We start from the raw sequence: 12,675 nt of genomic DNA, 5'->3' as shown, positions 1-12,675 counted from the left end.
AAATATTTACCTTCCCGGCTACTGCGCAGGCGCTGTGGCGGCTGTCGGCTCTGAAGTAGGCGGGTCTGCTCTACTGCGCAGGCGCAAGTTTCCGGCGCCTGCGCAGTAGAGCGGACCCGACTGAGATCGGGTATTTCCGTCTACTTTGGAGCCGAAAGCAGCCACAGCACCCCCGGTGGAGCTTGCAAAGGTAAATATTGAATCGACAGTCGGGTCTGTCGGCGGCTGTTCGGAGGGCTGCAGCGAGACCCCCGTGGGACGGAGGACGGCGTGGGAAGCCTCATTAGGATCCTGAGGCTTCACCCACCCGAGGTGAGTACCCCCAGGGGATCTTTTTGAGGTTACAGTGTCTCTTTAAACATTTACAAAGTAGATTGAATGTTTTGTTGCCTCTGGTTCAGTAGCAGACTGATAAGTGTCCCAGAGTTAGAAAAAAGGTCATTAGTTCATGTATTTTATCTCCTCTGCTCTCAGAAGTTGTATTCTGCCAGGAAAACTTTTATGGCTGTAATTTGGTTAGCTGTGATGGTTACTATATTCCAGACAAGGTACCAACAAGACAGAAGCTGTCACTTGCATGCGTAGAAATGAACTCTTTCAGGCAGTAAAATAAAACAAGTAAAACAGCCTGGTTATTAATATGTTTGGCACTGTACATACACATGTTTATCTCATGTCACATGTTGCATTGGGTACATTTTAATAAACAAAGGAGAGAATTGGCTCTTTAGTGCATGAAAATAGTTTAAACTGCTTTATTAATAATCACTTAACTATCCTAGAAAATGGTATATAATTGTATAACATGTTGGCATAATGCAAGAAAGTATTGATTATTTGTACTTATATGTTTAGCGTAATTCCCATTTGGCCTTAGCCCTTCACCCAGAGGTATTTTGTCGGGTACATTTTAATGACCTCTTCAGAACCGTCCTGCCACTTGGGGCAGGAAGACATCTTTGCATTAAAGGCTAAATCTTGCTATAATCATTGGAGGGCTTGGGTAGAGTAAAAAAGTTGGATTTTGATTAATAATGTAATCTAGTTGCAGTGTGTGCTGATCTCTTCTACCCCCAGTATGTACATTATAAGCTGTTACTCTGTGCCTATACTGACAGTAATCTAGCTGCAGTGTGTGCTGATCTCTGCTACCCCCAGTATGTACAGTATAAGCTGTTACTTTGTGCCTATACTGACAGTAATCTAGCTGCAGTGTGTGCTGATCTCTGCTACCCCCAGTATGTACAGTATAAGCTGTTACTCTGTGCATGTACTGATAGTAAACTAGCTGCAGCATGTTCTGATCTGCTACCTCCGGTATGTACAGTATAAGCTGTTACTCTGTGTCTGTACTGATAGTAAACTAGCTGCAGCATGTTCTGATCTGCTATCTCCAGTAAGTACAGTATAAGCGGTTACTCTGTGCCTGTACTGATATTAAACTAGCTGCAGTGTGTGCTGCTCTCTCTACTTCCTCCAGTATGTTCAGTATAAGCTGTTATACTGTGCCCTTACTGATAGTAAACTGGCTGCAGTGTGTGCTGATCTCTGCTACCTCCAGTATGTACAGCATAAGCTGTTGCTCTGGGCATGTACTGATAGTAAACTAGCTGCAGTGTGTGCTGATCTCTGCTGCCTCCAGTCAGGGCCGGTTTAAGCAACAATGGGGCCCCAGGGCAAAATAAACCTGGGGGGCCCCCCAACAGATACCCAGGAACAAAAATCGGCATTAAGGGACCTTTTTTGCAGCTGGTATAGTCAGGGTGTGAAGCCCCAATCGGTCGGAGATCCACATTCTGGCTACCCCAGCCTGCATGGGGGACAAGGGGTTAAAAAAAGTTTCAGGAGGGGGGACCCCACATAATTAAAAAAAAAAAATTCCTGCACTCTAAACATAAAAAAAAAAATTGGGAAAATAGGAAAAAATACCAGGGATCTTCATACAGCAATATTGCGGCTGTATAGCGATCCCTGGCCAAAGCGCTGTGGCTGCGTATGGACCCCCTGGAAATCCCATCAGGAAATGTATTGCTCTTTCTTTTGATGCATGTAAAATTACACTACTGTTGGGTTTGCTACTAAAAGTGACATTTATCGCATTTAAAAGTATACTTTTTTCCTTTGAAACTTTAAAATCGATTTTCTCAAAAATTATAAGGTCTTTTTGAAAAATTATATTTTCCTCTTATTCCCAATGATCTCCTTAACATATCCTGCAAATGTAGGGTTTCTAGCATTTAAGGTGGATTTGCTATTAACCATTAAAGTCGGCGGGTTTTTAAATGTGTATTTTTTTTCCTTTGAAACTTTAAAATCAGTTTTCTCAAAAACTATAAGGTCGATTTGATTTTTTTTTTCCTCTTGTAGCTACTGGGGGCCCCTACAAGCTCTGGGGCCCTGGGGCAATTGCCCCCTTTGCCTCTATGGTAGCGTCGGCCCTGCCTCCAGTATGTACAGTTTAAGCTGTTACTCTGTGCCTGCACTGATAGTAAACTAGCTGCCGTGTGAGCTGATCTCTGCTACCACCAGTATGTACAGTATAAGCTGTTACTCTGTGCCTTTGCTGATAGTAAACTAGCTGCACTGTGTGCTGATCTCTGCTACCTCCAGCATGTACAGTATAAGCTGTTAGTCTACGCCTGTACTGATAGTAAACTAGCTGCAGGGTGTGCTCATCTCTGCTACCTCCAGTATGTACAGTATAAGCTGTTACTCTGTGCCTGTACTGATAGTAAACTAGCTGCAGTGTGAGCTGACCTCTGCTTCCTCCAGTGTGTAGAGTAGACGCTGTCCAATTCATTGGTGAGCTATCAAGATTTCTACGTCTTTGTCAACTAGATAATAAGGTTGTGTGTGTGTGAAATTAAATAGATAAAATCCTGTAAAACTGTGGCTAATATATCTGTTCCTGTAATAAGTCATTGCTGTACTTTTACCTTTATAATGCGTCTGCAGCAAGCGCTCGTCCCATCGATCACTGGCGTATAACCTTGCTCTCCGCGGTTCACACTTCTTTGTACGCTGCGTTTTGGCTCACCGTCCCCACCATTGTCAGGTTGGTTTATCTTTAGCAGCTGATAGCCACACTTGGGGACACGCTGCCCTCTCCATTGTGTATGGCTCCTCGTGTGTGGAGCAGTGATTGGCTCAGCGCCCGGCCCAGCGACCTGTGAGCGTGGACATCCGGAATGAGCGGCACGGCACTGCCAAATGGCTCCGAACTCTCCTAGGCCTCTGTGGCTGTAACCGCGGCCAAATGAAGACTTCAGGGGCGCCGGGGAACGGGATAAGGAACAGATGTCAAAGACAGAGGGGGTCATCATCGAAGTTCTGCTTCAGGAAACTGTGAAAGCATCACTACACAGGAGAAGAGAACAAGGCCTGTAATGCAATAAATAGGTATAAACAAATACGTATAAATTAACGCAGAGGTAAATTACAAACAACAGTTGGAAAGCAAAAGATGGTGGATACCGCTTCACCCCACATAGTCCCTGGAGCGCGCTCGACCCGGTTAGCAAAACCTTGATGAGAACAGTAGAAAAAATATGGTCCGCACCAGTTTTTGGATACGTCCAACAATAAAGTAGTCTCGTTTGGACCTGTGCGGACAATCCTTTTTTCTATGACAGTTGGAAACTGCAGGAAATTATATTTTGCCATAGTAAATACCAATTTTCCTTCAGGGCCATTGCTTCACTTATACCTGATGTACGCCAGCAGAGGCAGAAACCGCACAACACAATTTCACAGAAAGAGATCACCGTTAGACTGGCGACTGCTGTCCAATCGTTACTTGATAGAAATGTACCGATGACTCGGATCCGAGATGAATTGTCTATATATCTTATCTAAAGTTTAGATAGTTTACACAGCAAATCTAGCTGCAAATAGCTTCAATAGTTTATGATTATTTATTCTTGTGATACAATGAGGGCAGCCATGTTCTGTTTGTCACAGGCTGAGGGCTGGAGATGCTATCAGCTTGCCTGTGTGTAATGTGACAAATTCAGTCCCCTCTCCTCCTCCCTCCTCCCCTCTTCCTCTGAAATCTCTGGCTAGTAACCTCCTTCTGCCCAGACTGAGCTCCCATAAGCCCTTGCTACAGTGCCAAGGCACTCTAAAAAGCTGTGGGTGTGTCTTGTTTAGTTTATAAGGAATTAGAGTATTAAAACAAAACAAAATAAGTATTTGGCTTGAGGAATGCCCTATAAACTATATGTAAGGAACACAATTATGCAATGAGTAAAAGTTTATCTCGGATCCACTTTAAGTGGTGGTCACATGACTCCTCAGGCATCCCCCTCTCAACTCTCTTGTATGCTTCAGAGGCGGAGCTAATGGAAAGCTACATTAGGAACAATATCAATGAAAGCAACTTTTTTTTTAATACTCTGTATTAGGGTACACATTACCACAGTGCAAAGGGCATTTAATTTATTCACCCAGTTCCCTCTCCCTTTCTCCCTGCTTTAAAGAGACTCTGAAGTCTCCCTATAATGAGGTTTTTAGTTTAAAAATCTCATTACCATTATTGTCCCACCTAAAACGCAGCAGAACCGCGGCTGAAAACCCCCTCGATCACCCCAAACTCATGGGGGTACACGCAGGCAACTTCCGCATAGAGGCAGCGCGGTTCTGCCTCTATGCGCATCAATCAGCGCAGATCGCCGCCTCTCCCCCGCCCCTCTCAGTCTTCCTTCACTGAAAGGGGCGGGGGAGAGGCGGAGATACGCACTGATTGACGCGCATAGAGGCAGCAGCAAAATCCACCACCAAGAAGGTTGTGGATTTTGCCTGCCCTGTACCCCCGTGAGTTTGGGGTGATCGAGGGGGTTTTCAGCCACGATTCTGCGGCGTTTTAAGAGAGACTATAATGTTAATGAGGTTTTTAAAATAAAAACCTCATTTTAGGGAGACTTCAGAGTCTCTTTAAAATCAACCTTCATGCCTCACTCAGTTTACAAATATACTTCACTGTGTCACAGCATGCAGGAGAGTCTGAGGAGGAGACTGATCTGAAGAGGTAACAGGTAGCCTGTTGCTGTAATATAACTAGCAGTCAAGGAGATGTATATACACTACTCCAGACTGACTGGCTGTTTGTGATGTTACAGTCCTGGCTGAATCTACTTCCTAGGCTGCTGTGTGCTGTCCATGCTGGGAGGGAGAGACATAATGATAAACACACTGATAATGCCTTTGTAAATAGAGAAGTGAAGACAATAAACACACATTGCAGGAATCTTAACCTCTTACCATCATCTGAATAAAGGTGCCCATACACTTACATGATTTCCCGCCGATAGACAGCACATTCGATCACTGGGATCAAATCTGCTGTGAAATCGATGCGCAAACGCTGACTGAACGACCGATTTCCGTCCGCGCAGAAGATTCCCTCCTGGAGCCCCTCCCCCCCCCCGTATAAAAGGCAGGCCCCGCCGGCCATTATACTCACTCGTGTGCCTGCATTAATTAGAGAAGGGAAAGCTGCATCATACTCTCTCATAGGGAAAGCTTAGTTAGGCTCTTGTAGGCTTCTTAGCTTGCTCCTTGCTGATTCTTATTCCTAAAATAGCACCCCACAACAGCTCTTTTGAGAGCTAATCTTGTTCTTGTGATCTATTTTTTTTTTTTGTGTGCGTGTGTCCCACTGACACTTGTGTTGCATAGACAGCCTTGGTAATTCATACTGTGTGTGCCACTGCCAGCAGCCCAGCACATTCAGTGACTACCTGTGTGTGTGAGACAGGTGCACATTGTAATACTCATCACTGCATATACCTACCTATCTGTTGTTCACAGTGCACCCACCTACCTACGCTACGTGAGCGCATGCAGAGTCACTGGGCCTGTCCAGTGCACCCACCTCATCACTGCATATACCTACCTGTTGTGTACAGTGTATCCACCTCATCACTGCATATACCTACCTGTTGTGTTCAGTGCACCCACCTCATCACTGCATATACCTACCTGTTGTGTTCAGTGCACCCACCTCATCACTGCATATACCTACCTGTTGTGTTGAGTGCATCCGCCTCATCACTGCATATACCTACCTGTTGTGTAGGTCACACCAAAGATAATAAGGTCGTTGCTTCATTGTGGACAGACCAAATTTGATCAGCTGCACAGTCACTGTTCTGTCATTCAGCTATCTCAGCCTGGCGACCATATGGGCTGTAAAGCCGCCATCACCTGCACTCTCGTCATGGTGCGCACCAGTCCAGCACTGCCGTCACTACACAAACGGCTGTTTGCAGTCACTGCATACCTTTCACTGCATCTGACTGCATATTGTAAAGCCCCTGAGCCCCAACAAAGTAAAGCCCCTGGGCCCCAGCCCAGCCTAGCAAAGCCTCAGCAATGCAAAGTCCCCGGTCCCAGCAAAGCAAAGCCCCTGGCCCTGAGCCCAGCAAAGCAAAGCCAAGCCCCCAGCCCAGAAAAGCAAAGCCCCAGGGCCCTAGCCCAGCAAAGCAAAGCCTCCGGCCCCAGCCCAGCAAAGCCCCAGCAAACCAAAGCCCCCAGCCCAGAAAAGCAAAGCCCCAGGGCCCTAGCCCAGCAAAGCAAAGCCCCCAGCAAAGCAAAGCCCCGGAGCCCCAGCCCAGCAAAGCGTACAGCCAAGCAAAGCTCCCAGCTCAGCAAAGCCAAGTAAAGCCCGCAGCCCAGCAATGCGTCCAAAAATGGCCTCACCCCAGTGAAGCCCACAGCAAATTGCCCAGCCCAGCAAAGCCCCAGGCCCAGGACCCTGCAAAGCCCCAGGCCCAGCACACAGCAAAGCCAGGCCGGCACAGCATCACCACCAGCCAGGCCGGCACAGCATCACCACCAGCCAGGCCGGCACAGCATCACCACCAGCCAGGCAGCCCAGCATCACCACCAGCCAGGCAGCCCAGCATCACCGCCAGCTGAGTACAGCACACAGGCCAACCAGCTGAAAACAAGACAGAAGCCAGGTGAGGGGCTCATTTATGTGAAATACTGCCTATCGAATATATATTTAAGTTACACCACTGCTATGTTCATGTCCATTTGGCCACACCTATGACCACACCCACTTTCCGTGGCATGGCCACGCCCATCTTTTCTCTTGGTGCCCCGGATCTCCCAGGAACCTAGAAACGCCTCTGGTGAGCAGTGCACAGGCGCTGCCCAGTGACATGTGTCTTTGATTGTGTGCTCGTGGTCGGGCAGCACCTGTACTTGGCTCACCAACCCTGGCCGACCTAGTGGTAGCTCCGGGGCCCTTTACAACATAATGGAGGGGGACAGAGGAGAACGGGGGGGGGGGGGGAGCAATCAGTGGGCATGAGGACAGAACGCTACACATGCCTGCTCCCCCCGTTATTAAAATTTATGAGAGCTAAGATATCCTTTAAAACACTTGTGTAATTAAGCAATTTACGCAATTTTAACAGTCATCAGAATCGCAGACATTTTGCAAAGGAGGATGAAAGTCACACCGCTGCACAAATAGTTAATAAAGTCAATGGACTGATTTTTTGATGTATTTTTTTTGTTTTGTTTTTGTTTTTTCCGCTTCAAAACATTGGTCAAGCTTTTTCTCTTTGCGCGTGTTCTTAATTCTATTGTATCCTGCCACAAAATGAAACTCGCTAATGAAAATGAAAAAATTGTGCATGGAAAACATTTGCCGCTTCTCCTGACTGGTTACGTAGTACATAGTTATTGGGGTAGAAAAAAAGGCATACGTCCAGCAAGTTCAAACAGAAATTAAGGTACAACACCAGCCTGCTCCCTCACATATCTCAGCTGATCCAGAGGAAGGCAAAAAAAAAAACCCTTACAAGGCATGGTCCAATTAGCTCCATAAAGGAAAAAAAATCCTTCTTCACTCCGCATAGCAATCAGATAAAATCCCTGGATCAACATTACTGGGAATTACCTACTACCGGTAATTATAGCCATGGATGTCCCTCAATGCAAGGAAAGCTTCCAATTCCCCGCCCCCCCCCCCCCTTAAACGCACATTTAGAACTGCCATATCTACTTCCTGTGGTAATATATTCTACATTTTAATCACTCTACTGTAAAGAACCCTTTACTAAATAAATGGCCAAAACTTTTCCTCCATGCCCAGATCAAGGCCTCAATTCACTAAGCTTTATCAAACACTTTATCGAACGTTTGCTAATTTACCTCATGGGTAAAATCTAATTTTGAATTCACTAAGGTGTTATAGATTTATCGAATGTTTTATCAATAAAGCATTACATAAATCTATAACACCTTAGTGAATTCAAAATTAGATTTTCCTCATGAGGTAAATTATCAAACATTTGATAAAGTGTTTGTTAAAACTTAGTGAATTGAGGGCCATGTGTCCTCGGGCGCGCGGCGGCGGCGATCGGGGTGCTGGCGCAGCTAGCAAAGTGCTAGCTGCGTCCAGCAAAAAAAAAATTATTTAAATCGGCCCAGCAGGGCCTGAGCGGCACCCTCCGGCGGCTTACCCCGTGTCACACACGGGGTTACCGCTAAGGAGGTTAACTTGTTGTCGATGAGTACTCCTAAGTCCTTCTCCAAGTTTGATGTTCCCACCTGTATCCGGTTTATCTTGTTTGGCGGTAGACCGTTGGTACAACCAAAATGCATGACTACACTTTTCAGCATAGAATTTCACCTGCCATTTATGTGCCCATATAGCTATCCAATCAAGATCCTTCTGCAATACGTGACTATCTTCTTGAGAGTTGATAATTCTTCACAACTTTTATACCTTCTGCAAAAATAGCAGCATTACTTTTAACTTCATCTACAAGGCAGTAGGTAAGTCGCAAACCTTTTGGAGGGGCTCAGCTGATCAATGGAGCACAATGGGAGGAAACAAAGGGACTTATAAGGTTTCAAGGGGCTGGAAGAAGCCCCAAATAAGTAAATTAGAACTTTTTCTCCTGTGACAGGTAAACTTTGAGGACAGTTTTATTACCTGGCCATAGCGTTGGGGTGCGATGCTCCGCCCCTTCAATGCATTCCACTGCCGCAGTGTTGATGTGGAAGTCACATGGTAACGCGCTGTTGACTTTGTGGCGGGTCATCGGCAAACCGGAAGCTTCTGGCACAACGCAACGTGTTTTTGTGTACTGGGCCCCATACACTCTATTTATGGATTTTTGGGGGATTTATGGATTTTTTTTACATGTGTGTGCTTGGTCACTGGGGTGAGGGTGGAGGGAGGGGGCTTTGGAAGGGTTTCATTTTATTATTTCTGTAATTGAATGTGTGTGGTGTCTGCAATGTAACCTTTTGCCACTAGATGGTGCTAGAAACACAATCCTAATTTACCATAAAGAGTTTGTCCCTCTGAATGGGGTTATGTCCATTCATTACAGGCACTGTGATTGGTTCGGTGGAAGCCTTGCTTCCCTTCCCCAATCACCGACATGTAAATGCCTCCGGGTACAAGTGGCATTCTCGTGCGCATACGTGGTAGTTAAACAATAACAGTTGCCTGGCATCCTGCTGATCTCAAGATTTTGGACTAGTCCATCTCCTAATGGGGGATTCTCAGTTTTTTGTTTATTTGAAAAAGCACTTACTGAACTGCAGTCCAAAATAATTGAGTCTGAAGAATGCTTAGTAGCCGAAAGCTTACTCTTTTTCTTCTAAGTTACTCAATAAATGGTATCATCCTAATTCAAAAGCTTCTTGTAAAATAATAAGGTGACTTGTACTGTATAATAAATAAGAAGAAGAATAATGCTTAGTAATCCTACTTGGCTAGATGCCTGGTTTCTGCATACAAGTATCCGTGTGTGCTGGTGCACTGCGCAGACACTGGGTCACGGCTCTGGGCGCACCAGGCTCACACGGGGTGGGGGTAGTGTCAGGTGCATGCTTTGGTGTGGGTCTTCGGGATGTTCTGTAATTATAATCTCGATAAATAATATTGATTAAAATATTGGCGCCCAGGATTACCTATAGCTATAGAAGGCATTGTATTTGACCTGAGGAAGCTGTTTGAGCCGCGAAACGCGTTGTCAGAAGTGCTTGCAGTTCTAAGAAATTCATCTTTAAATCTTATATCCACGCAAGTTTCCTTACTTAAGGTAGGAGAGAATGTTTTACACCAATCTGTACGACATCCACACCAACGATATCTAGGGGCGCCTCCTACACAGTTTATTAATTAAAATTGTAACACTTCAGCCTTCAGTCGTTTTTCCCCTTATACATCCAAGCAATTTTCACCTCCCATTCATTCGCCAATAACTTTATCACTACTTATCACAATGAATTGATCTATATCTTGTTTTTTCCGCCACCAATTAGGCTTTCTTTGGGTGGTACATTTTGCTAAGAATTATTTTTTTCTAAAGGCATTTTAAATGGGAATATTAAAGAGACTCCGTAACAAAAATTGCATCCTGTTTTTTATCATTCTACAAGTTCCAAAAGCTATTCTAATGTGTTCTGGCTTACTGCAGCACTTTCTACTATCACAGTCTCTGTAATAAATCAATGTATCTTTCCCCTGTCAGACTTGTCGGCCTGTGTCTGGAAGGCTGCCAAGTTCTTCAGTGTTGTGGTTCTGCTATGAACTCCCCCTTCCAGGCACCTCTATGCACACTGCCTGTGTATTATTTAGATTAGGGCAGCTTCTCTCTTCTCTCTTATCTTTTACAAGCTGGATAAATCCTCCTCTGAGCTGGCTGGGCTTTCACATACTGAAGAATTACAGACAAGGGCAAAGCTGTTTGCAGGAAGAAACGAGCAGCCTGAAACTTCAGTGCATGAGAACAGGGGGAAAGAAACACACAAATGATCTCTTGAGATTCAAAAGGAAGGCTGTATACAGCCTGCTTGTGTATGGATGTATTTTCTATGTGTGGACATACTGTACATCAACCTACTTCCTGTTTTGGTGGCCATTTTGTTTGTTTATAAACAAACTTTTTAAAACTGTTTTTAACCACTTTTAATGTGGCGAGGAGCGGCGAAATTGTGTCAGAGGGTAATAGGAGATGTCCCCTAACGCACTGGTATGTTTACTTTTGTGCGATTTTAACAATACAGATTCTCTTTAAGAAAAAATTGAAAAAATTCATTATTTCTCAGTTTTCGGCCATTCTAGCTTTTAAATAATACATGCTACCATAATTAAAACCTATGTATTTTATTTGCCCATTTGACCCTGTTATTACACCATTTAAATTTTGTCCCTATCATATTGTATTGCGTCATTATTTTATTTGGAAATAAAGGTGCATTTTTTCAGTTTTGCGTCCATCACTATTTACAAGCTTATAATTTAAAAAAATATTAGTAATATACCCTCTTCACATGCATAATAAAAAAGTTCAGACCCTTAGGTAACTATTTATGTTTTATTTATTTTTTTATTGTATTTTTTTCTTTTTTCATTAAAATTGTATTTGGGTAATTTTTGGTGTGGGAGATAAACAGTTCATTCTATATGTAATAATGTGTGTTTATTTAATAAAAAAAGTATGTAGATATACTTTTACTATTTGGCCACAAGATGGCCACAGTCAAACATTTTTTTTTTTTAGTCCTGGAAGCAAACGCTCTCGCTTCCAGGAAGTATAGGGAGGACAGGAAACGTTTTTTTTTCAGAAAGAACGCAGCTTTTCAAAGAAGTCGTCTGTCTTTCTGCCAGGGACTTAGCTCAATGATCGTGCACGCGCAGCACCGCAGCAGCAGCCTTTTGGACGTAGTACAAACGTCCACAAGGCTAGACTGGTTAAAGTATCCCTTAGAGAAAGCTGCATAACTAGGGGCAAAGTTTGTACCTATTGCCATACCCCTGGTCTGAATAAAAATGTCCCGCTCAAGATATGTTTTGTGTTAGGTGCTGTTGTGCTGCTCTATTCTATTGTAGCTTCTAATTGCCTGTTCCACTGTGATATCAGATTGCTGTTATCCCATGGCAATGCAGAGTACAACCTTTCTTACCAGTTGCAACCTTTATAAATATCACATAGGTCTTCACCTACATTATTTTTGACAATCAATGTTTCAGAACAGTGTGAAAATAATGCCTAATAATAATAATAATAAGTAAATGGAAAGGAGAACTACCCTGTTCATGTGATCTAGAATACACTTTACAGGAGAATGCTAATGCAATATGACAATCCAAACTGTCACCTTTTTTTGGATTTCAAAAGTTATTAACATGTTGTATCTACTATACAACATTTGTTTTTTAAATCATTATTATTTTATAAAGCGTAAACATTAGATTGGGTAAACACACTGTAGCTAACAAGAGGTGGCCATACACTTATAGACGGCCACCAGATTGGGCCATCAGATAGATCCCTCTCTGATCCACTACGATAACTCTACATAAGCTAAGGGGTACATATTTTAGATGACTGGGTGTCCATCAGGTCATCCTGAGCTGAGACCAAAGTCCACAGCACTCCTGATTGCCCCCTTTTGAGCTAGATCTATCCAGCATGTGCAATTGACAGTTTTGATCATATCATGTAGCCACAGGCACTGCCCATTGATGAAGCAATCTTGACTGTACAATCTTACCACTTCTATGTAATATGAGGGACTACCTAAAAGATCCATACAAACTATCTCTACTACAATTATACAATCGAGATGAGCACCTTAAAGTTGGCCATACATGAACAGATGGCCAACCTAAGTGCCAAAAAGATAGATCCCTCTCTG

This window comes from Hyperolius riggenbachi, chromosome 12 (genome assembly GCF_040937935.1).
Source record: "Hyperolius riggenbachi isolate aHypRig1 chromosome 12, aHypRig1.pri, whole genome shotgun sequence".
Lineage (NCBI taxonomy): Eukaryota > Metazoa > Chordata > Amphibia > Anura > Hyperoliidae > Hyperolius > Hyperolius riggenbachi.
The sequence above is the reverse complement of the archived record's forward strand: the minus strand, read 5'-3'. Positions refer to the sequence as shown.